Below are 21,470 nucleotides of genomic sequence, written 5' to 3' on the forward strand. Positions count from 1 at the left end.
TACTGACCTTGAAATGACACCAAACCTGTTAAAAAGGATGAAATATTTTGGAAGATGGAATGAAATTTAGTAGTAACATAGAGGCTGGGCAAGGTGGTTCATGCCTGTAATCCCAGGACTTTGCGAGGCCAAGGCAGGTAGATCATGAGGTCAGGTGATTGAGACCATCCTGGCTAACATGGTGAAACCCCATCTCTACTAAAAATACAAAAAAAAAAAAAACTTAGCTGGGTGTGGTGGCACATGCCTGTAATCACAGCTACTCAGGAGGCTGAGGTAAAAGAATTGCTTGAACCCAGGAGGCGGAGGTTGCAGTGAGCCGAGATCACACCACTGCACTCCAGCCTGGGCAACAGAGCAACACTCCATGTCAAAATAAACAAACAAACAAACAAACAAATAAATAGTGACTTAGAATAAATTATTGAAGGAACCAGAACTTTAAAAACAGCTCATCAAGATCAAACAAATACCATAGATAGGAAATTATAACCTGACAGAACATAGATTCAAACATGTATCACAAGTTTGCAGTGTCTTATCTTTGTATTAAAAAAGAGATAAGGAAGTGTTCCATATTTTTCTTCAGAACCCTATTTTACCAGTAGTCTAGGTTTCATAACTTGGGGTGGACCTAGAAAATTTGGAACATTCAGATAATAGCAATATGATGATTAAGGGATTAGTAATACCTAGACTTGCACTTCTAAGATTAAGTAATGCTTCATAAGACTTATCATTTTCATAAATGTCAGATAACTGTTTAAGATAATTTAGTTTTTGTTCAAAATGAAATGTTTTGTACTTCTTCCAAACAACTAGCAATGGGGTGATTGTATACTTTTTATGCTAAAATTTAGCTTAAAATATTTCCTTCAGAGGGGTAGATCCAAGATGGCCGGTTAGGAGGAAATCGGGATTGCAGCTCCGAGAGAAGGCGCAGAGGGTGAGTGGATGCCACATTTCCAGATGGATTTTCACTGCCCACAGACCAGGAGATTCACAGGAGGAGGAGCCCCACGGGTCGCCAGCGCCGCTGGTGTGACCGGCGCGGCCACTCAGCCTACGCCCTGGGGCGGGGGGCAGCAGCTCCTTGTGCAGAGCGAGAGAGACTGAGTCCCCTCTGAGCCAGCAAGGGGAGCTGAAGCAGGGAGTCAAGCCAGGAGACTCCCGGGCAAGGGCGCACCACGAATCTCAGAGCCGCTGCTTCAGCTGATGCAGCGGCTCACAGGGCAACGGATTTTTACTGCCCACAGACCAGGAGATTCACAGGCGGAGGAGCTCCACGGGTTGCCAGTGCAGCTGGTTGGACCGGCGCAGCCACTCGGCCTGCACCTGGGGCAGGGAGCAGTGGCTCCTGGTGCAGAGTGAGGGAGACTGGGTCCCCTCTGGGCCAGCAAGGGGAGCTGAGGCAGGGAGTCAAGCCAACAGATTTCTGGGCAAAGAGGGTGGCACGGGAAACACGGCTGAACCTGGGACGGTCCAGCTTTGTGGAGGAGGGGCGTCCTCCATTGGGAAACACCCTGCAGTTCCCAGGGCAATTTGCCGTAACAAAGACAACCTGCCACTACAGAGACTCCGTCACTACAGGGGCAGGCCAACATAGCAGAAGCAGTTCTAACTACACCCATATGAACTGGACTGCAGGGAAGTTCACACAGAAGCTGGGCAGAGCCCACAGCAGCTCAGTGAAGCCTCTGCAGGCTGAGTGTGACTAGGCTGCCACCTTGTGGGCAGGGAAAACGGTAGCAAGACAGCGGAAAATCATAAAGCCCTAACTCCCTGGGCCAGAACACCGGGGGGAAGAAAAGGGGGTTTATGAGTTCAGCTGCTGCAGACTTAAAATTACCAAAATCAGAAAGACAGCAACTACAAAGTCGATAGGTGGATAAATCCACAAAGATGGGAAGAAACGAGCGCAAAAAGGATGAAAACACCCAAAACCAGAACACCTCTCCTCCTACAAGGGAGCACAACTCCTCACCAGAAAGGGAACAAGACTGGATGGAGAATGAGTGTGATGAAATGACAGAATCAGCTTTCAGAAAGTGGATAATAAGAAACTTCCATGAGCTAAAAGAACATGTTCTAACCCAATGCAAAGAAACTAAGAACCTTGAAAAAAGACTTGACGAAATGCTAACGAGAATGGACAACTTAGAGAGGAATATGAGTGAATTGATGGAGCTGAAAAACACAACACGAGAACTTCGCGAAGCATGCACAAGTTTCAACAGCCGAATTGACCAAGCAGAAGAAAGGATATCAGAGGTCAACTCAATGAAATAAAACGAGAAGGCAAGATTAGAGAAAACAGGGTAAAAAGGAATGAACAGAGTCAACAAGAAATATGGGACTATGTGAAAAGACCTAATCTACGTTTGATAGGTGTACCTGAATGTGACAAAGAGAATACATCCAAGCTGGAAAATACTCTTCAGGATATTATCCAGGAAAACTTTCCCAACCTAGCAAGGCAGGCCAATATTCAAGTCCAGGAAATACAGAGAACACCACAAAGATATTCCTCTAGAAGAGCAACCCCAAGGCACATAATCATCAGATTCACCAGGGTTGAAATGAAGGAGAAAATACTAAGGGCAGCCAGAGAGAAAGGTCGGGTTACCCACAAAGGGAAGCCCATCAGACTCACAGCAGATCTCTCAGCAGAAACCCTACAGGCCAGAAGAGAGTGGGGGCCGATATTCAACATCCTTAAAGAAAAGAACTTTCAACCCAGAATTTCATATCCAGCCAAACTAAGCTTCATAAGTGAAGGAAAAATAAAATCCTTTGTGAACAAGCAAGTACTCACAGATTTCATCACCACAAGACCAGCTTTACAAGAGCTCCTGAAGGAGGCACTACACATAGAAAAGAACAACCAGTATCAGCCACTCCAAAAACGCACGAAATGGTAAAGAGCATCAACACAATGAAGAATCTGCATCAACCAATGGGAAAAACAGCCAGCTAGCATCAAAATGACAGGATCAAATTAACAAATAACGATATTAACACTAAATGTAAACGGACTAAATGCCCCAATCAAAAGACACAGACTGGCAAATTGGATAAAAAGCCAAAACCCATCAGTGTGCTGTATCCAGGAAACCCACCTCACATGCAAGGATACACAAAGGCTCAAAATAAAGGGATGGAGGAAGATTTACCAAGCAAATGGAGAGCAAAAAAAAGCAGGAGTTGCAATTCTCATCTCTGATAAAATAGACTTCAAAGCAACAAAGATCAAAAGAGACAAAGAAGGACATTACGTAATGGTAAAAGGATCAATGCAACAAGAAGAGCTAACGATCCTAAATATATATGCACCTAATACAGGAGCACCCAGATACATAAGGCAAGTTCTTAAAGACTTACAAAGAGACCTAGACTCCCACACAATAGTAGTGGGAGACTTCAACACGCCATTGTCAATATTAGATCAACAAGACAGAAAATGAACAAGGATATCCAGGACTTGAACTCAGACCTGGAACAAGCAAACCAAATAGACATTTACAGAACTCTCCACCCCAAATCCACAGAATATACATTCTTCTCAGCACCACATCACACCTACTCTAAAATTGACCACATAATTGGAAGTAAATCACTCCTCAGCAAATGCAAAAGAACGGAAACCATAACAAACAGTCTCTAAGACCACAGTGCAATCAAGTTAGAACTCAGAATTCAGAAGCCAACCCAGAACCGCACAGCCTCATGAAAAATGAACAACTTTCTCCTGAATGTTGACTGGATAAACACTGAAATGAACGCAGAAATAAAGATGTTCTTCGAAACCAACGAGAACGAAGACACCACATACCAGAATCTCTGGGACATATTTAAAGCAGTCTCTAGAGGAAAATATATAGCAATAAGTGCACACATGAGAAGAAAGGAGAGATCTAAAATTCACACCCTATCATCAAAATTGAAAGAGCTAGAGGAGCAAGATCAAAAAAACTCAAAACCTAGCAGAAGACAAGAAATAACTAATATCAAAGCAGAATTGAAGGAGATAGAGACATGAAAAACCCTACAAAAAATCAATAAATCCAGGAGCTGGTTTTTTGAAAAGATCAACAAAATAGACAGACCACTAGCCAGACTAATAAAAAAGAAAAGAGAGAATAACCAAATAGATGCAATAAAAAATGATAAAGGGGCTATCACCACAGATGCCATAGAAATGGCATCATCAGAGATTATTACAAACAACTCTATGCACATAAACTAGAAAACCTGGAAGAAATGGATAAATTCCTGGACAGTAGCCTCCTCCCAAGCCTAAACCGGGAAGAAGTCGAAAACCTGAATAGACCAATAACAAGGTCTGAAGTCCAGGCAGCAATTAAGAGCCTACCACCCAAAAATAGCCCAGGTCCAGATGGGTTCACAGCCGAATTCTACCAGACATACAAAGAGGAACTGGTACCATTCCCACTGAAACTATTCCAAATAATCCAAAAAGAGGGAATCCTTTCCAAATCATTTTATGAGACCAACATCATCCTGATACCAAAACCCGGCAGAGACTCAACAAGAAAAGAAAACTACAGGCCAATATCCATGATGAACATAGATGCAAAAATCTTCAATAAAATACTGGCAAGCCGATTGCAACAGCACATCAAAAAGCTTATCCACCATGATCAAGTAGGATTCATCCTGGGGATGCAAGGCTGGTTCAATATACGCAAGTCTATAAATGTAATTCACCACATAAACAGAACCAAAGACAAAAACCACATGATTATCTCAATTGATGCAGAGAAGGCCTTCAACAAAATTCAACAGCCCTTTATGCTAAAAACTCTCAATAAACTAGGTATCGACGGAACGTATCTCAAAATAATAAAAGCTATTTATGATAAACCGACAGCCAATATCATACTGGATGGGCAAAAACTGGAAGCATTCCCTTTGAAATTGGGCACAAGACAAGGATGCCCTCTCTCACCACTCCTATTCAATATAGTACTGGAAGTTCTAGCCAGAGCAATCAGGCAAGAAAAAGAAATAAAGGGTATTCAATTAGGAAAGGAGGAAGTCAAATTGTCTCTATTTGCAGACGACATGATTGTATATCTAGAAGACCCTATCATCCCAGCCCAAAATCTCCTGAAACTGATAAGCAACTTCAGCAAAGTCTCAGGATACAAAATCAATGTGCAAAAATCACAAGCATTCCTATACACCAATAACAGACTTAAAGAGAGCCAAATCAAGAACGAATTGCCGTTCACAATTGCTACAAAGAGAATAAAATACCTAGGAATACAACTAACAAGGAACGTAAAGGACCTCTTCAAGGAGAACTACAAACCACTGCTCAACGAAATAAGAGAGGACACAAACAGATGGAGAAACATTCCATGTTCATGGTTAGGAAGAATCAATATCGTGAAAATGGCCATACTGCCCAAAGTAATTTACAGATTCAATGCTATCCCCATCAAGCTACCAATGACCTTCCTCACAGAACTGGAAAAAACCACCTTAAACTTCGTATGGAACCAAGAGAGAGCCCGCATAGCCAAGTCAATTCTAAGCAAAAAGAACAAAGCGGGAGGCATCACACTACTAGACATCAAACTCTACTACAAGGCTACAGTAATCAAAACAGCATGGTACTGGTACCAAAACAGAGATATAGACCAATGGAACAGAACAGAGGTGTCGGAGGAGACACAACATATCTACAACCATCCGATCTTTGACAAACCTGATAAAAACAAGCAATGGGGAAAGGATTCCCTGTTCAATAAGTGGTGTTGGGAAAACTGGCTAGCCATATGCAGAAAGCAGAAACTCGACCCCTTCCTGACACCTTACACTAAAATTGACTCCAGATGGATTAAAGACTTTAACATAAGACCTAACACCATAAAAACACTAGAAGGAAACCTAGGCAAAACCATTCAGGACATAGGCGTAGGCAAGGACTTTATGACCAAAACACCAAAAGCATTGGCAACAAAAGCCAAAATAGACAAATGGGACCTAATCAAACTCCACAGCTTTTGCACGGCAAAAGAAACAGTCAATAGAGTGAATCGGCAACCAACAGAATGGGAAAAAATTTTTGCAGCCTACCCATCTGACAAAGGGCTGATATCCAGAATTTACAATGAGCTAAAACAGATTTACAAGAAAAAAACAAGCCCATTCAAAAATGGGCGAAGGATATGAACAGATACTTTACAAAAGAAGACATACATGAGGCCAACAAACATATGAAAAAATGCTCATCATCACTGGTCATTAGAGAAATGCAAATCAAAACTACATTGAGATACCATCTCACGCCAGTTAGAATGGCGATCATTAAAAAATCTGGAGACAACAGATGCTGGAGAGGATGTGGAGAAATAGGAACACTTTTACACTGTTGATGGGAGTGCAAATTAGTTCAACCATTGTGGAAGACAGTGTGGCGATTCCTCAAGGACCTAGAAATAGAAATTCCATTTGACCCAGCAATCCCATTACTAGGCATATATCCAAAGGATTATAAATCGCTCTACTATAAGGACACATGCACACGAATGTTCATTGCACCACAGTTTACAATAGCAAAGACCTGGAACCAACCCAAATGCCCATCGATGATAGACTGGACAGGAAAAATGTGGCACATATACACCATGGAATATTATGCAGCCATCAAAAACGATGAGTTCGCGTCCTTTGTAGGGACATGGATGAACCTGGAAACCATCATTCTCAGCAAACTGACACAAGAACACAAAATCAAACACCACATGTTCTCACTCATAGGCAGGTGTTGAACAATGAGAACACATGGACACAGGGAGGGGAGCACTATACACTGGGGTCTGTTGAGGGGTAGTGGGGGGGACAGTGGGGGGGTGGGGAGTTGGGGAGGGATAGCATGGGGAGAAATGCCAGATATAGGTGAAGGGGAGGAAGGCAGCAAATCACACTGCCACGTATGCACCTATGCAACAACCTTGCATGTTTTTCACATGTACCCCAAAACCTAAAATGCAATTAAAAAAAAAAAATCTTTCCTTCAGACAGGATTATGTCTTCTATTAAATTGCAATTTTGACGATCACGATCTTTTGCCAGCAGGAATATTTGTTTGTTTGTTTTTAGCCTAAGCTAGATACTTGGCTAGAGGATTCTAACCCATTAATAGGCTAAACCCGTGATTATCAAACCCATGTTTGGTTGGAATTTAATTAAGTTTATCTGAGATACTGTATAAACATTTGAAAATACACTGTAAAATGATTCAACTCCCATAGGATGGTAATAATATTGGGTTTTTTAACTTTTTATTATTATGAATGCACACTAGTTGTACATATTTATGAGGTACATGTGATATTTTGATACAAGCACACAATGTATAATGATCAAATCAGGGAAATTGGAGTATGCATCATGAATGAAGCATTCATCATACTGCTTTTTCTGTAATTCCCCAATGATTAAATAACCACCTTTAGTAGTTTATTTGTATCACAGCCCTTATAATCAAGTCATATCCATTTGAATGGTAGGGGGACAGAGCATCTACCTTGACTGTTGGTTAAGTTCAATAAAATCATAGAGCTGGAAGGAATTTTAGTGATACAGTATTGACCTTAACAAGTACATGAGTTGTAATGAACAGTGACCAAGTGATTCTCTATGGCTTTGATTTAGGTCACAGAGACCTGGAAAGCTTTATTCATGTCTAAACCAAACCTACCTTTCTGTAAGAAAAATTCTTCTTGTCCTGTCTTCAGGGTATACATGTACGTCGAAACTTTGTCCTTTGCTGTTTGGGATTTTTTAAAATGTGCTTGAGTATAATTTAGGTAACCCTCCTAAAGTCAAAGCTGCTTATGTTCTCTGTATTCTAATACCCATTTTAACAGCTAAATTATTCTGTTGCCTTTCACTTCGTCATCTTCAAGTTACTTTCCTTAAATTATTTCACTTAAATAATGAGAGAATTACTAATCTAGCATATTTAACATAACTTGAACATAATCATTTCTTTGGTTGGTTGTTTAAGGAGAAAGAGTGCACATGGATGGTGGGTGTGTACATTCTGAGTCCTAGTTGTCAATGAGATCATAATCAGATGTTAATACATAATATAACATGACATATCAGTTTGGAAGAAGTATAATTTAGAAGAAAATAATGTGGTTCCTGGAATCAGGTATTATGGGTTGGTATTCTAGCTGTACTATTTATTAACTAGGAGAATTTGGACACGTTGCTTAACCTTTCTTTCTGGGTTTCTTTCCCTCACCATAAAGCCTGGATAATAATAGTGAGAGGATTAAATAAATTAACACATGAAATACTCAGGATAGTGCTGGGCTCATAGTAAGTACACAGTAAGTGGTAGTTGTTCATTATCATGTTATTGTATACATACATGACATATTGACATATTTAGACTCCTCATACATTTCCTAGTTGGAAACCTGGCAAATTCCTATTCACCCTTCAGTACCCTGACCGAGGTATAATAGCCACCATGGGCATTTCTGCCCCGAACTCCCCAATAGACTGACTGTGTGCGACTTGGTGCCAGTTTGAACCTCCTGCCTAATTCTGACTCTGAGCTAATTTTAGGCTCCATGGGAGGTGGTGGGATGGGCCCAGCAGGATGGTGGGCTGCAGGTCAAACAGCGTGGGCTCCAGACCTGGCCTTCCAAGGTTGAGTGGGACTTCACCCCTTGAGCTTGATGTCCTCTGTGGGCTGCCCTGAGGACTAAATGAGATTGTGCCTGGCAAGTCACATGAGCATGCAGGGGATAGGTTGAGGGCCATTTGTTTTATCAATGAAAAATACGCCCAAAAAAACCCTCTTTTTCATTGTAGAAGGTCTGACTCCACAACCTGTCACTTAATATGAGTATTAATTGACTTAAGTACTTTCCACCATTCCCCATTTTTCCCTTATGTTTTCCCATATACCATAGGGATTATATACCTATTTATCTTCAAGTATTTTTAGTCTTTTTTTTATTTTCTGAGATGGAGTCTTGCTCTGTCACTCAGGCTGGAATACAATGGTGCGATCTCAGCTCACTGCAACCTCCCCTTCCTGGGTTCAAGCGATTCTCCTGCCTCAGCCTCCCGAGTAGCTGGGGCTACAGGTGCATGCCACCACACCCAGCTAATTTTTGTATTTTTAGTAGAGATAGGGTTTTACTATGTTGGCCAGGATGGTCTCAAACTCCTGACTTCAGATGACCCACCTGCCTCAGCCTCCTAAAGTGCTGGGAATACAGGCGTGAGCCACTGCACCCAGCCCATCTTTAAGTATTTTTTAAATTCACTAATTCAGGAGATTCTTGTTCACCTCACATTTCCAGAAGAAAAGAGAATTCACACAAAGTGAGCAGCCAAAGTCGCTTAAAATTTGTTTTCCTTATACTTTCCCTCCCAGTTACTGCTTTTTTGTTATAAGGAAGAAGGGGCTATTTGCCATCACCAAAGGGTTTTTCAGCGGCATGGTGAGTTCAGTAAAAAAATTTTTTTTCAGTCATATAATGAAACCTCTAACACCAAGCAGCAGTAATTTTCAGTTTTCCATTTGTCCTCAATTCAATGTACACAACCAGGTAGTAAACAAAGCATGTGAAAATTATTTTTTAAGTACTGTAGATGAAAAGAACAAAAAGAGAATAAGTCTGATATTTAACAACCGTCAAAAGTTAAAATCTAAAAACAACAGGCACAGTAGGAGTTGAGTTTAGCATCTTGGTAAACTTCTTTGCTTTCTACTTGTTGTTTCTCATTTTTGACTAATAATTTCTGTGAAATCGACGCCTGCCCTTCTGTGCTCCACCAAGTTGCTTACATTGCTACTGTCAGCCTCAGTTAGTCCAGGGAATGGAATGGAAAGTATGAGCACCTATAGCATTTAGAGGGTAGATTCATTTGGTATTCAATGTATTAATAAGATTTAAAAAACATATTTAAGAGAAATTGCCAATTAGTATATAATCCTGATACCAATTCCAAAATTTTTTTTTTTTTTTTTTTTTTTTGGAGAGACAGTGTCTTATTCTGTCACCCAGCCTAGAATGCTCTGGCACAATCATAAATCATAGTTGATTGTATTCTCAAAAACCTGGCCTCAAGCAATCCTCCTACCTCAGCCTCCTGAGTAGCTGGGACTATAGGCATGCACCACCATACCCGGCTAATTTTCTTATTATTTTTGGTAGAGACAGTCTCAGTATGTTGTCCAGGCTGGTCGTGAACCCCTAACCTCAAGCAAATGTCCCTCGTGTGCCCAAAGTGCTGGGATTACAAGAATAAGCCTCCATGACTGGCTTACAAAAAATGTTGTTTAAATTCTCTTTCCTCAACAAACATATGGAAAATAATTATATTTTCCCTCCAGCTTTTCTGAAAATATACCACTTTCAGTGGTTTATCTTAGACATCTCAAACCCTTGGAAACAAGTCCTGACCTTAAGACTTCTGCGTGTAGAATGAAAAAGAAACTGCCGCATCTGAAGCTTTGCATTTGAAGTTTGCATTGCTGTACTTATGTCTGTTCCATTGATTCACATACTCCCCCTACAAGATTTTCTCTATACACATTTTGAAGTGTCTTTACTGAATAATTTCTCTACACACACCCACATTCACTTCTTAGTTTATCTAAATTAGCAATTGTGTCTGCCAGAGGAAAGTTCCATCTAGAGATACAAGGTCAGTTTCCTAATCAGTAGCCACGAGATAGAATTAAGTAAATTAGTCTATGCCATACCACCCTGAACACACCCGATCTCATCTGACCTCAGAAGCTAAGCAGGGTCAGGCCTGGTTAGTACTTGGATGGGAGAATTACGTAAATTAGTTTTGTTTTTGCTTTTTTTTTTTTTTTTTTTTTGACACAGATTCTCACTCTGTTACCCAGGCTGGGGTGCAGTGGCATGATCTCAGCTCACTGCAACCTCCGCCTCCTGTGCTCAAGCAATTCTTCTGCCTCAGCCTCCCAAGTAGCTGTGATTACAGGCCTGTGCCGCACGCCTGGCTAATTTTTGTACTGTTGGTATAAGCTGGGCTTTACCATGTTGGCCAGGTTGGTCTCTAACTCTTGGCCTCAAGTGGTCTTCCCTCCTTGGCCTCCCAAAGTGCTGGGATGTTACATAAGTGAGCCACCACCGTGGCCAGAATTAAGTAAATTAGTTTCAAAGGGAGAAGAAACCATTTTACCTGCATATTGGCTAAATTATTTGATAGCTAACATATATAATATATACCATAATTCTGTCTCACTCATTACTTAATATATCCTAGTGTTACTTGCTTTAGATAAAATGATCGATATTAACTAAAATATTGCAGTAAGTTAAAGTCTACTCCTTTGAAGATGTTTAACAGTAATACAGATTAATTCCATACTGGAGGAGACTCACTTTTTCAGGCTTTTTTCTTTTTCCCTTCTCGGACTCCAGGATTAGCCACACATACAAAAGGGCAAAGCAGGCTTTTAACGTCCTTTCCTTGAAAACATCTGAAATAGAGAAAGAGGTGTGTCTAAGCACAAAAAACGACTGTTGCTAAAATGGTGTTGCTTTCTCATATGTCACATATCTCCAGACATAATGATTCTGGAAATCAGGATAATTAACACCTTTGCTCTCCTATTCAGCTTTTATGGATCACCTGATTTTTCCTTTTTTCGTCTAGAGAGACGTGTGAAGCCAGGCAATTTGACTGCAGATTTTCCCTGTACAGATATAATTTGAAGAAGCCTGAAAAAGCTTCATTCTCTTTAACTATTTGGTTTTATTTCATACAAAGAAAATGAAACGACAGAACAGTTTTTCATTTGGCTTTATTCTGGCAAATGCTATAATTGAAAGCGTAAAACCAATCAATGACACCTCTGGTTAAAAAATTATTTCTGAGAAGTATCCCGAAGGAGTGATTTCTGAGGAATAATATGCAGCCTTCAATTTACTTTATCACAGCTGGATATGAAGTTAAATCCCCGGCTGGAATTTAACCACCCAGAACCAGGCACCAGATGGCTTATCTGCACCTCATCCTGACAGCTGTGTCCTGATATGCACAGCTGGTCTTCACATTTGAATGACAATATTTAAATGATAACATCATGTAATGTAGAAAAATGTGTTTGGGTAGCATGGGTCTTGAAAACTAGATTGCACAGTTGCTCTTAATAGTAAACGCACAGCCTCCATGACTAATTCACATTCCTTCTATTTGTGTTGATGGGTCTTGGCTGGAGATAAAGGTTGACTGGCACATGGCAACATTCCAGGGCCATTCATATTGTACTGCTGTCTATCCATAATGACCCTCCTGGGTACTCACCATGTTAGATTTTCCTTCACATTAAAATAAGCACAACAGAGTTTCCATTGTGAAGCAGGAGACTTTTACAATTTTGCAATAATTAATAGATACTGCATTCTGCTATGGTGGAGGAATTAAAAAGTACTTGATTGGAAAGCAGCTGCTATGGAGATTCTTCAACATTGTTGGGATATTATTACTTCTATCTTAGTTGAACCACAAATGTCACCGGGTCATGAAATATAACAAAATTAATATAACACAATTTAGCACTTTAAATAAAAAACTCCGTGAAGGGCAATTCTCAAGGAAATATATTTGAATACATTTCAGACACGAATGAAAAATCTGACATATTTCAAATCTGAGATGAATGAATGGATGTGCAAAAGTTCCAGAAAATTAATTTCACAAGTAGACAGAGATTCGCTATGCTGCTGCTCAAACTCTGATGCATATATGCACCACCCCAGTGACAAAAAGCAAACTTATCCTTAATGTGTCTCCGAAGCAGTCATGAATAGAAGGAAGAAACACTCTATTTGTAGTAAGGAGCTGTGGATATCATATCTCACTGCTACTTTCAGTTTCTATAGGTTTGGCCCTGTCATTTCACTTCGATAAACCTCAATGCCTTCACCAGAAAAATGGGAGCCACAGATGATAATACACAGATGATGATAATGTGACTCTGTTTAGTAAACTGCTATGAAACAGAAGAAAGTGGTGTGACTCTTACTGCTGCTTGGTTCTCTAGGGGACTCACTAAATAGTACTGCCCTTCCCCACCAGGGTTCTCAATAAACTGAAATATAAAATTAAGGAGTGGCACAGAAAGGACTGAAGACCACTTTCATAATTAATAAAGGCTAAGTCAGAGGCCATCCCTTGCTTCGAGAGTCAAATGGACTTCCTAGCATTAAACCCCAGGAATGGACAGATTTATGCAGCGAGGCTTGACAAAGCAGAGGCAAAGGACACAGTCCCTGTGAGCAGCTCAGAATCAACAGAAAAAAGGTCAAAGATGAGGCTGGCATGCCTGGTTTCATCTTTCAAAATGTATAAATCAAAGAAGCCACTCAAAGCAAAAGAATAGAAGGACTGTGCTGCTCCGAATACCCTCCACATGAAAGGAAATGTACGGAATGTCTTCCTCTAACATTCCTCAGCTTTTCTTCTTACTCCAGCTGACTTAAACATCAGTGCTTGGTCAACCAGGGATATGGCTCTCCTCTTCGGAGGAAGATACCATAATCGAGCAGGACAGTCCTACTCCTACTTCCATAAAGCTACTCTCTCAATATCAGTAATCACTTCTGTGAGTATCTTCCTGAGTCCACTGCGAACAACATGGATTTTACCCTCATAAGGCTCAGAAATCTGTTAGAGTACTACATTACTTAAATCAACTCCAAGGTCACTCTGCACCCAAGGCCAAAAACGCATTCCTCATCCTATTTCTCATCCTAAGCTATGTCCAGTCACATTGTTCAATATAACTAGGTAAAGCTCGGTGCTTCACTCTCTCTCCTTTACACCACATATCCAAGCTATCACCAAGCCCTGTAGGTTCTTCCTTCAAAACCACTTCTTGGCCAGGCACAGTGGCTCATACCTGTCATCCCAGCACTCTGGGAGGCAGAGGCGGGCAGATTACCTGTGGTCAGGAGTTTGAGTCTAGCCTGGCCAACATGGCGAAATCCTGTCTCTACTAAAAATATAAAAATTAGCTGGACCTGGTGGCGGGCGCCTATGATACCAGCTACTCAGGAGGCTGAGGCAAGAGAATCGCCTGAACCCGGGAGGGAGAGGTTGCAGTGAGCTATCTCGTCACTGCAGTCTAGCCTGGATTACAAGAACGAAACTCAGTCTCAAACAAACAAAAACAACAAAACAAAACAAAAACCCCCTTCTCATCACTTTACCATGAGCATCCCTCCCTAGCAATTCCATTACGCTGCTTCATTTTCCTGGGTTCCATGAATTCTACTACTCTTACTCTACATTTGTTTAGTATCCATCAGAGTAGGAATTTCATCTGTTTTATTTACTGCTGTATCCATAACACCTAAAAACATTCCTGATACATGGTAGGCAACCAATAAATACTTTTGAAAAGGGAGAGGAGGGCAGAGGAAGGGAGGGGAGGGTGGAGCAGGGGAGGGAAGGAGAGCGGAGAGGAGGGGAAACGTAAGAGAAGGGAGGAAGGATGAGAGGGAGAGAGGGAGAAAGAGGTAAGAAAAGAAAAAGGCAAATGAAAAGCAACAATTGTTAGGGTTTCTAAGGCTAAGGTACCCTTATATTGCAAGACACCCTCTTCAATTTGTGGTTGAACCTCCCTTTGAAGCCTAGAATACAATGTTAGTGGTATATGAAAAGGGCTGTTATCATTTATTACAAACTCCTTATTTTCCAACTCTAGTCTGCACTTTGTCATTATCAGCAATACCAACAGATTTCCCATCAACCAACTAGACTCCCTCTACGGTAGGGGATAACTCTCACTTTCTGTGTGATGAAATGTTTAAAATGATACTGAAGAAAGGCTGTGATTAATTAGGATTCAGCAATGTTAGGCTATTGATTCAAATGGATCCTCAGTCATGTTTCACAATCTTTTTTGTTCAGTTGTTGTCCATCTTCATGAGACTTTCCATAATAAATCTTTTAAAATGCTTCACCAATTTCTAGTCACCAATTAGATTTCAAATCCATTGTAATCTTGGTGGGCGATTTTTACTGCTCTTAGAGAAGATCGAGATTAGCAGGCATTAATTCCCCCATGTGCCTTTAATCTTTTACTCTTAAAAATAACCATCTTTTTCCTCCCAGATGGAGAACTGTCATTTACCTTTCAATCTCTCCTTGAGCACCACAGTCATAATTCTGATGTGATGTAGCTTCTTTGGTCCTTGAGATCTAAACAGATAGATTTACATTCTGAGTTTATACTCTTCTGAAGTCCAAAGTCCTTTAAAATGTTTCTAGATATTTACATAGGTCTTAAATTTTCAAGCTCGTCTAAGTATCTGAGCTTCTGTTTCTGTGCGTGCTATTCCCCTTATATACTATGTGGGGGTTGGGGGGTTTTTGTTTGTTTGTTTTTTGAGACAGAGTTTCGCCCTTGTTACCCAGGCTGCAGTGCAATGGCGTGATCTCGGCTGTTTTTTGAGACAGAGTCTCACTTTATCACCTAGGCTGGAGTGCAGTGGCCTGATCTCATCTCACTGCACTCCGATAAATACTTTTGAAAAAACAAAATGGAGAGGAGAGGAGAGGAAAGGAGGGGAGGGGAGGGGAGAGCAGGAAAGGGAAGTTGGGGGCGGGGGTCAAGTGAGTCTCCTGCCTCAGCCTCCCAAGTAGCTGGGATTACCGGCATGCACCACCACACCCAGCTAATTTTTTGTATTTTTAGAAGAGACGGAGTTTTGATGTGGTCAGGTTGGTCTTGAACTCCTGGCCTTAAGTGATCTGCCTGCTTTGGCCGCCCAAAGTTCTGGGATTAAAGGCTGAGCCACTGCTCCTGGCCCCATTATATACTATGTTGATTCAGAGGTGAAGTTCAGATCATTCAAAATGTTTTGAAAAAAAAAAAAGAAGGAAATGTTGTGAGTACTGGAGATTTTATTGAAAAAGCCAGGTGGCATCATTCTGATGAATGAGAATAAAGTCATATTCTACTGGGAGTGTGTCTGATGAATAGGATGAAAAGGGAAAGATGTGGCTCATACCAGGTCCTCCTTTTCGCCAGCTTGATGTGGATGTGTGTCAGGAGCGAACCCAATGGCTGTCTTGTGAAAGTAAAGCAGCAAGTAAGTTCTCATATTTTAGAGCTACTGAATCAACGCCAGCAGCTTTCTACTTATTAGGTGCAAAAAAGTAAAGCCTTATCGCTTTAAATCACCATTAAGTTTTCTGTTACTTGCAACCAAAGCACTTAAAATGAATACAAAATTGCCAAGTTACAATGATGATAACTCCAAACCTATGAAATTCAAGGGGTTTAATGGTTTATGAGTTGGGTGTGGTGGTACACACCTGTTAGTCCCAGCTGAGGCAGGAAGACGGCTTGAGTCCAGGACTTCCAGGCTGCAGACCTATGATTATACCTTTGAATAGCCACTGCACTCCAGCCTGGAAAACATAATGAGACCTGGCATCAAAAAAAAAAAATTTTTTTAATCTGTGCTTTTATTCTAAGGGCCATCCAGTAATAAGGGCACCTAAACTACTGAGTGCCCTCAGAGCTTTGAGATGCAATTAAAAGCTAGGGAGTTCACAGCTACCCACGACTGTGGCTAGCAGAAAATTATAAAGATGGTAGGAGGATCAAAAAGCCTCTTCCATAGAAGCTAAATTAGCTGGGTGTGGTGGCCCACACCTGTGATTCCAGTGACTCAGGACGTTGAGGTGAGAGGATTGAGAGGATCACTTGAACCCAGGAGTCAGAGGATGCAGTGAGCCGAGACTGCACCACTGCATTCCAGCCTGGACAACAGACAAGACACTGTCTCAAGTCCCTCTGATATATGAGAGGCTTCCTCATATCAGAGTTCTTATGATACCATTCTCTCAAACCACCTGACTCCCTGAATTTGAGGATCTCCTTAATCTCTAAATCTACCCTGACTTCAGAAGCCTCAGTGTTAGTAACGGACAGAGCTAACTCGCTCATCCACCTGATCCCTGTCACAGCTCTGAATTCCTAATACTCACCTTCACTCATGATCTAACATGATGCTATTTTAATTGCTACTATCATATAAACTCAACATAATATCTGACAGATTAATTCTGAAAAAATTCTTTGTATACAAAGCCAAAAATTTTTAAAGCAACAGAAATCAGTGGTTATGTAATTTCTCTGCGGTCATAAATAGATTTTATACATCCTTTAAAATCACGTTGTATCGCACATGGAATTTTTGTTCAGAGATGAGGTCTCACTGTGTTGCCCAGGCTGGAGGGCCGTGGTGCAAACAGCTCACTCTAGCTTTAGAACCTGAGCTTGAGCAATCCTCCTGCCTCAGCCTTCCTAATAGCTGGGACCCTACAGGCAGCAGTTGCCACCACACCACACCAAGTTAACTTTAATTTTTTTTTTTTTGACACAGATTCTTGCTCTTGTTGCCCAGGCTGGAGTGCAATGGCACAATCTCAGCTCACTGCAACCTCCACCTCCCAGATTCAAAAGATTCTCCTGCCTCAGCCTCCTGAGTAACTGGGATCACAGGCATGCCCCACCATGCCTGGTCAATTTTTTTTGTGTGTGTATTTTTTTAGTAGACGGGGTTTCTCCAGGCTGGTCATGTTGGTCTCGAACTCCTGACCTCAGGTGATCTGCCCACCTCGGCCTCCGAGACTGCGGCGCTTGGCCTAAAATTTTTCTTTAGAGACAGGGTCTAGCTATGTTGCTCAGGCTTGTCTCTAACTCCTGGCCTCAATCAATTCTCATGCCTCAGTCTTCCAGTAGCTAGGATTATAGACATGCACCATCACACTCTGGTGCACAGGATGTTTATAACAGCTTTATTCATAATTCCCAACACTTGGAAGCAGTCAAGATGTCCTTCAGTAGGTGAATGGATAAACTGTGATACATCCAGACAATGGAATATAATTCAGCACTTAAATGAAATGAGTTATCAAGCCATGAAAAGACACGGAGAAACCTTAAGTGGATATTACAAAGTGAAAGAAGCCAATCTAAGAAAGCTCCATGCTGCCTAATTCCAACTAGATGACATTCTGGGAAAGGCAAAAACTATGGAGACAGTAAAAAGGTTAGTGGTTGCCATGGGTTAGAGGGGAGGGAGGGATGAATAAGTGGAGCAGAGGATTCTTAACGATACTCTAACGGAATACATGCCAGTATACATCTGTCAAACCCATAGAATGTATAATACCAAGCGTGACCCTGAATATGAACTATGGCTGTGGAATGATCATGATGTGTACAATTTGTTCATCAACTGTAACAAATGTGCCACTCTGATGGGAAGGCTATCATGTGTGGGGGAAGGAGTATACTTTGTACTTTCTGCTCAATTTTGCTGTGAACCAAAAATCATTCTTAAAAAATAAAGTCTTCAACTTAAATGTAAGACCTGAAACTATAAAAATTCTACAACAAAATCATAAAATCTAGGGAAAACTCTTCTGGACATTGGTGTAGGCAAAGAATTTATGACTAACTCCTCAAAAGGAAATGTGACAAAACCAAAAATAGACAAATAGGACTTAATTAAACCAAAAAGCTTCTTCACAGCAAAAGAAGTAATCAACAGAGTAAACAGACAACCTTCAGAATAGGAGAAAATGTTTGCAAACAATGAATCTGGCAGAGGACTAATATCCAGAATTTATAAGGAACTCAAACAATACAATGACAAAAACAACAAATAACCCCCATTAAAGAGTAGGCAAAGACATGAACACATTTTTCAAAAGAAGACATACAAGTGCCAAACAACCATATGAAAAAAAATATTCAAAATCACTAATCATCAGAAAAACGCAAATTAAAACCACAATGATACCATCTCATACCAGTCAGAATGGCTATTACTAAAAGACCAAGAAACAACAGATGTTGGCAAGGATGTGCAGAAAAAGGAGCACTTATACACAGTTGGCGGGAATGTAAATTAGTATCATCTCTATGGAAAACAGTATGAAGATTTCTCAAAGAACTAAAAATAGATCTATCCTTTGATCCACCTACCAGGTTTCTATCCAAAGGGAAGGAAGTCATTTTATGAAAAAGACACCTGCACTCACGAGTTTTATCACAACACTATTCGCAATAGCAAAGTCATGGAATCAACCTATATGTCCACCAACAAACAACTGGATTTAAAATGTGGTGTGTGTGTGTGTGTGTGTGTGTGTGTGTGTGTGTGTGTGTATACATCATGGAATACTATTCATCCATAAAAATGAATGAAATCATGTCCTTTGCAGGAATGTTAATGGAACAGAAGGCCACTATCCTTAGTGAAATAACTCAGAAACAGAAAGCAAAAACCTGCATATTTTCATTTATAAGTGGGAGCTAAACAATGAGTACACATGGACATTTAGAGTGGAATAACAGACAGAAGACTCCAAAAGGTGAGAGGGAAGGAGGGGGTGAAAAATGAAATACGACCTATTGGGTGCAATGGATACTGGCTGGGTGATGGCTACACTAAAAGCCCATACTTCACCATTACTCAATATATGCATGTAACACAATTACACTTACACCCCCTAAATCTATAAAAATAAAAAAAAAAAGAAAAACTGAAAAATAAAAATTTTGTCAAGTCTTAAGAGAACATGTTATAGAGGTTCTTAGGGGTTTCTGAGGTATTGACAATATTCTATTTGTTATGTAAGCTGTGATTACAGAAACATTCATTTTCTACAAAATTCTTCAATCTATTTATGTTTTATGTCCTTTTCTGTATTTACATTGCACATGAAGGTTTTTAAAAAGCATAAATTTTAGTGATAAACAGAGGTCAAAGATATATTAAATAAAAAAGCAAGTTCTACAACAGTGTGTATAATACCAAGATTTTTGACCAAACAGATACTTATCAAAATGTTAAGAGGCTGAAGATTTTCAATAAGAGCTAGAGTGCTTCAGAGATATTTGAAGGACACAAAAATAAGCTATGTTAAGTGCAAATCTTTCCTTTCAAATCTTTATATGAATGATTGAGAATAGACTATTTGTGTAGTCACACACAGGATACATATGTTCATTATTTGGATAGTTTTCTAATACACATGATCATGACCAACAAGTGGATATCATTTTAAATGCATAATGTACTTCCTGTAAGTCACTGTTAGTTTAGACGTTTGCTTTTATTGTTGGATTTGTTTACTAAAATCATCTATCACACTACCTTAACAATGTCAAAGTGATTTTTAAAGTGGTAGGAAGACATCCTGACATCTATTCTGTGGCTGTAAGGCTTTAATGTTGTAATGGATCACATTTATGAAGACATCATAATGTTAAAAACAACTGTCATAGGAAGATCCACCATGTTGAATAGTCTACTATGGCTTTGTTATGAAAACTATATTGCAGCAGTGGCCCAGTATTATAATTACACATTGAAAGTATGTTGTACATAATTTATTTTGATATGAAATAATAGGCCCACATTCTACTGCACAATCTTGGTCTTTATAAGTCACTAAGATGACTTTCAAAGGTTAAAAAGTCAAAAAAGTTTGTGATTAGAATCTACTATTGATTTGACAAATGGTTTTGTGGGCATGACCCAGAAAAATTATTTCAGAAAAGAAGAATGCTCTCTTTTCTCATTTAGAGAATAAGAAGATGACACTTATTTCTGTATAATGAGTCTAATTACATCCAAAATGTACAATCAGGTAGTAACATCAAGTGTTCCCAGATTAATGTAGACATTGATTTAAATTAGAAACACAGTACCACAGTGCTCTAACATCAGAAAAATCATTACTTACAGTTTGTGAAACTGACAAGAGCAAATGCCAATCAAGTAAATAGCCTGCATTTAGATAACCTAGGTAATAGTTCAGTGGAGAGTTTCGAAAAAGAAATTATTATTTCAATGCCAAGTCACGCTTACAGCTTTGAACAAGTAGCAAAACATGGACATGTTTCTCAAATGGATTTCACAGCATCAGTGCAAAAGCCGGAGGGGATGGCTTAGTTTTTCAAGCCTCAGAATTGAAATACCTAGACTCCCTGCAACTACAGCATTAAATCCTCTGTGGAACTACAGCTTCAAATGCTATCAGGAGGGACTCAACTCTTCATCCTTCTGAGATTGATAAATTGAAAGCCAGGAAGTTTAGAGGAAATAGAGACCCTGCAGCTGTCTGAAACTCCCCCACCCACCTCCAACACACATACACACACACACAAAGCCTCTATTTGTAACGTCATTTAAGGTTCCATTTGAGGCTTTCTCTTTGTTAAGACTTAAGGGTGCTGTTTTTAAGACATCCAGAAATCTCACAACCCTGTCATGTACTGACTTTATAAGTATTTAAACCAAATTTTAGGCAGCTCAAAGTAGACTAAAAGTATTATTTTTTATTCTCATTTAATATATTCAGGAAAATTCTGTGATTACTTTAAAATGCATTATAGG

Source organism: Aotus nancymaae, unplaced genomic scaffold (assembly GCF_030222135.1).
Source record: "Aotus nancymaae isolate 86718 unplaced genomic scaffold, 86718_ANA_hifiasm-v0.15.2.pri h1tg000115l, whole genome shotgun sequence".
Lineage (NCBI taxonomy): Eukaryota > Metazoa > Chordata > Mammalia > Primates > Aotidae > Aotus > Aotus nancymaae.